This window comes from Hibiscus syriacus, unplaced genomic scaffold, assembly GCF_006381635.1.
Source record: "Hibiscus syriacus cultivar Baekdansim isolate YM2019G1 unplaced genomic scaffold, ASM638163v2 tig00111311_pilon, whole genome shotgun sequence".
NCBI lineage: Eukaryota > Viridiplantae > Streptophyta > Magnoliopsida > Malvales > Malvaceae > Hibiscus > Hibiscus syriacus.
In genome coordinates, this window is record NW_024063054.1 from 521008 (window position 1) to 527205 (window position 6198).

Here is a 6198-nt window from a genome sequence, read left to right on the forward strand (position 1 = left end):
CCACCAAAAAAATCATAATATCTGTAATGTCCCAAATTGCTTGAATAATATAATTACTCTTGTTATATCTGAATCCTAAATCATTCTGACTTAAAGGTTCATGAATACCTTCCTGATACACTCGAATCCTTTTTGGTCTTGAAATATCAATATATAAAAGTCTTATTAGTTCCATTAACAAATTAACCCTTTCAATAGGGACCTTGTTCATGAAATCTGATTAATTTTTTGCAAGTTCATATTTTTTATTCCTGATAATTTTCAAGCGCCTTCGAAAAATATATGGATTCTCTAGTGTGTTCCCTATGGGAAAAATGTTTTCTCTTATTTATATAAAGTACGATTTTTGTTATATGGATTCTGATTACTAGTTTATGATCTCTGGTTTTTGATTTTTGATTTCTGGCACAAGGTATAATTGGCTCCTGATTTCTTATATTACTAGTACTGTCTGAAACTGTTTTACTGTGTACTGTCTGGGTAGGTTCTAGAGTCTCTGAGGTTCAGCTAGCTGATAATTCATTTCTGTTATGATCTTCCATATTGGACTTCTAGATCATAGGGGTCTAGAGTAAGTCCTTATGGATGCCTTTTCTGGGGTACTATATTTGGTATACGATTGAAGGGAAACTCTGTATTTTATAAAAAACCCAACTTCTATTGTTTGTTTTCTGATATTACTGGTTCTATCTGAAACTGTTTTATTGGGGTATTGATTGGGTAGGATTCTTGAGTTTTTGTGGTTTAGCTAGCTGATAAATCTTTTTTGTTCTGATAATTCATATTGGACTCCTAGATCCTAGGGGTCTAGGGTGAGTCCTTATGGATGATGTCCTGCGAAATTTCACATGGAGTATTCGGATGGAGGATACTACAATGATTTTAAAAACATGTTTTACCGAAATAAATTACTATTGTTTATAAACTATGATTTCATTTTATTTTGATTTTGAGGGAACACACTAGACGTCTGTTTTAATCTCTGAACCTGGTCTTCTGAATGTTTCCTTTGAAGAAATATCAGTGGAACCTCATCTCATCACGAAAACCTATAAATGCTTGAATCAATTAGAAAATTTTTATGCTTGTCATTTATCTGCATGTCCTTCAGCATCACATGGTAGTTCTGTATTACTGAGCTCCCCAAAACTCACTCTTTTACTCACCATTTTAAGTTAAAAGAATTGATCTAGTGCAACCATCGACTTCAGTAATGGGAGTTCATTTAGCTTGGCTTGCAGACTATGGTACAAGCGTAATTAGGGGCATGTAGGTCACATTTGATTTTTATACTGAGTCTGGAACTTGCATGATTTTAATTCTGTTTGTAATATATGAATGGTTTTATGAACCCTTGTTTTATTTATAAATTGTTTTATGATTTTACATGTTTTTACAAAAATATATTTTTTTCTTGGATTTTTACTGTGACACCTCAGATCGGATCGGGTCACGCATATCGGTCTGAGGGTGTTACAATTGCCATTCTCAAAACTTTTAAGAGAGTATTGTAGCAATCTCCCTTGCTCGATTTTAGCATGTGATTAAAAGATACTTTAATGTATGCACTTCTTGGGGTAAAGGATGGACCGGGATATGATCACATCTCCGAAAATTTCAAATAATCATATAATTTAAGTATTTTTATATTTTTTTATCGATGATATAATTTCACATTCTTTAAAATTTTATATTTTCACACCTTTTAAATTTTGAGTTAATTGTATCATATATCCTCAAAACACAACTCTCATTTTAAAACGGTCTTACATTTGTAAATGTTCCAATTTCATCCCTAAAATATGACTATCATTCTAAATTAGTACTTAAACTTTTGAATATTTCAATTTCATCCCCAAACTATGACCTTCATTCTAAATTAGTCCTCAAACTTTTTGAGTATTCCAATTTCATCCCCAAATTCATCCAAATATGTAATTAGTTTCAACCATTGTTTAACCTATTTTTTTTAAAAAAATAATTATATAACTTGGCCTAACTATTTTATTAACAAGATATGTGAATAGTATATACATAAAGTTTTGGATAAAATTGGAATGCTTAAAAAGTTTGAGGATCAATTTAGAATGAAGCTCATAGTTTAGGGATACAATTGATATGTTTAAAATTTTGAGGACTAATTTAGAATTCCATTAATAGTTTAGGGATGAAATTGGAACATGTAAAAGTTTATGAACCAATTTAAAATGAGAGTCACAATTGAGGACTTGTGATACAATTTAACTCTTAAATTTTTAACATAACTTATTAAATTCATACTCTTAACCTAAAATCAAATATCTATTCCCCGTTAAGATCATAAACATGTTGGTTTAAATTTATGGTTGTTATGTATGTCAAAACATATCACACTTTTATCTCTAAATATGCAATATCAATGATATTAAATAAACAATTTTGAAATATGTTCATACAATCATGGACGGGCGTAGAATTTTAAGTTAAGGGCGAACCTGAACTTATAAAATTTTAGAGGGCGAACTTGAACTTATAAAATTTTAGAATGAGGTGAATTTTTTTAATAGAAAATACATAGAAAAAAACCTAAAATATATGAAAATTTTAAATTTTTAGAGGGTGACCGTCTCCACCCGCCCCGTCTAGGTATAACATGCAATAACGTTGTAAAACAAATTGAAAAGAAATTTTATATTGATTGATCGGTTAGAAAATTTAAATTATAATATTAATTATCTTTAAAATAAAAATTAATATTTTTAAAATAATATTAATGTTTTTTCAATAGTTTATATATATATATATATATATAAGAGTAAAGTATACATCTATGATAATATGATATTGTTTTACTAACTTCTCTAACTTTTAAAGGTTATAAAATGTTCTTCTGATCATAGGGATGTGTCCATTGACTATTAAAAGTTACAAAATAGTCACCGACTATTCATTATGTTCCAAACTCGTCATTTTCCGTTAAAATTTTGACGGCAGTCTGAGCTGTACGTTAACCTGTTGACTGAGATGTGATAAAATATGATCTTATTTGTAACATCCCAAAATCTGGGTCAGTGAATAAAATGAGAATTTTTGAAATTTGGTGATAAAAGTAAAATAGTTTAATAGTTTAATGACTTATTGGAATATAGTTGAAGGTTGTTTGGTAATTATTGAATGAATTAAAGGGCAAATTGGTCATTTGATAAGAAAGATATTTTTCCCCTTTCATAAGAATGAATCACGTGGGGGGAAAGAAAGAGTTATCTGGGAAACTCTCTCTCTTCTTCTTCTTCCTCCCGTATCTCCAAGCTCAAAGGTAAGTTTGTGATTTCTTGATTATTTATTGATTTAAAGGTTGAGTTATGATCACTAGATGATAATTAAGCTTAAGGAAAGTTTAATTTGTTCTTAAACAACAAGATGAAAGATATATGAGAGATTAAATATTTTGAGTTCTTGAATGAAATCTTGGAATAGAGTTCATTACTCATATTGGAAGACAAATTTGACTTGTCATCCACTTAATTAAGGGATATGAAGTGATGGAATTGAATTTAGAACAAGTAGAAAATTTAGTATGATTCTTGGATTTCATATGGAAGATAGAATTTTGAGTTTAAAGAAGTGATTATGGAGTAGAAGTGAGTTTAAGTATGTATATGAAAGTTAGGAATATTAAAGGAGGTGAAAGATGAAGAATTAAGCTGAAAGAGAGTGAATTCGTGCTTAAAATGTAAATTCTGGGTTGTGTGCATCGATGCACTCTCAAATAAATGAACATCGAATGCAATCAGTGCATCGATGCATAAGGAGTGAATCGATGCACCTGCTTAAAATACAAACATCGAATAGGATTTATGCACCGATGCATGGATATGCATCGATGCACCTGTCAAGGGATGCATCGATACATGGTGTAGTGCATCGATGCATGCCTTCATTAAAAGATAAAAATAGCTTTCTTATTAGCCTAAGGAATGATAGTTTAGAATATGTCAATTAGTATACTGATATGTATCAATGTATTAATATGTAGATTTAGAACGTGATCTAGTTCTGAAACAATTGAAGGATTAGAATCGAGTCAAGCAAGGCTAAGGTGAGTACATATTAGAAGTATGGTACAATGGAATAAGATTTGTGATAAGTCTAATTCCTTTGTTGATTTTCATAGCACAATAGTTAGGAACATGCATACATGATAATTATTATGATAAATGATATATGTGAAAAGACCCAAATGCACATGTGATATGATAAGTGATATAAGCTATGTGATCACAAGAGAAATGACATGAACACATGAACACATGAAACATAAGAATAAAGCCCATGGTATACGATATGAGAGCTATAGGTATAGTTGGCATGCCAAGAGTCAAGGGTTCTACGTGGTCCTTCGGGACGTATATGTATCATTTGAAACATTTACAGTGTCTTTTGAGACAGATATGATCCACTGGAACATGTATATGGTTCTTTAGGAGTGGTCATTCGGGATAAATACAGTCATAGGTCATTCGGGACAAATTTCATAGCCCCTAGTGGGACCCATACGAGCTGTGGTGATAGCATAGTGCACAACCTCAATGTACTCAAATACCTTGAGTTCTCAAAAATGTACATGGGCCTATAAAAGGTTATCAAAGGTAATTGCATTGTTATAGTTATATGTTATCATATTATTATTGTTTACATTGAATTGTATATGACATGATTGAATGGATAGATTGCATGTTCATATTCATACTGAATGCATTATTGTTATATTTATATGTCTCACAAAGTCTATGACTTAGCGTGTAAGTGATTTACACGTAGGTACCAAGAATCAGGAAGAGTGGAAATAGGGTTGCAAGAACATCAACACTGCTAGAAGATCAGATCAGAAGTAACGGATAAAGTATGTCTTTTGTCGTGTATATGGTTGGCATGTAAGAAAAGTGTCTGCTACAAATGCTTTGATCAATTTTGGTTGTTTTGGTTAACTTGTGTAAAGTAACAATGTTATTTTAATGAAAGTTTTAAATTTCCTTGATTTTTCGTCAATAATCAAAGTTTGAAAAGTCAATGTGACACCTCGGACTAGTAACTGGGTCGGGTACGGGTTGAGGGTGTTACATTTATAATCTCAAATGACTATCATATCTCAGTTAGCATGTTAACGTCTAACTCATATGACCATTAAATTTTTAATAGAAAAAGATGAGTTTGAAACATAATGAATAATCCAGTAACTATTTTATCACTTTTAATGAGTAACTTAACAAAGTAACTCTCTATAATTGAGAAACAATTTTGTAATTTTAAATAATTAAAATACTCAATAAAGTATCCTATAATTAGAGAGAAGACCATTTAGGCGTTTTTCCTAAAAAATCACTGGTGATTGGTATATTTACTGATCTAACACCGGTCAGATTATATTTCTCAATCTAACAGCCGTAGCAGTAAAGCGCGCCCCCTGCCCCGCGCTATATGCTGATTTGGCGCCACATGAGATATAGCGCGTCCCCTGCCCCGCGCTATACGCTGACATAGGTTACACGTGAGTATAGCGCGACCCCTGATCCACGCTATACGCCACATAGGGGTATAGCGTAGATCAGGGGCCACGCTATACCTGGTTATCTGACACGTGGGGTATAGCGCGGTACAGGGGGCGCGCTATACCTTTAATTACCCACCCGTTCACACCCCAATCCTCCCTATAAATACCCCATCCTCAATCACTTTCATCACACCAAATTCTCTCAAATTCTCTCAAATACTCTCTCTGTTTAAGTTATATTTTATAATATTATGTATTTAATTTATTTAAGTATTTTACTTTATTTAATATTTTACTAATATAATTCTTTTGCATATATATAATGGAAGGCAGTCTACTTCGCTTGGATGGAAATCATATATCTCGACACTTTGCTGATACGGTAACATTTTAACGTTTTAATTTAATTTAAATTATTAGTAATAATTAGTTGATTTATTTAATGCATGATTATTAGATTAAGAATTAATTTTTATAATTATTTATTTTTAGGAGAAGGACCGTGTATTAGATCCTTTTATTAGGAATCTTAAGTTAGTGATACCTAGCTGTGTCTTGCCGTATTTAGTAGAGGCTGGATTTGGTTACATAGGTAGATATCAGGGTCACTAGAAGATAGAACCAGACCTTATTTCTGCCTTAGTAGAGCGGTAGAGGCCAGAGACCCA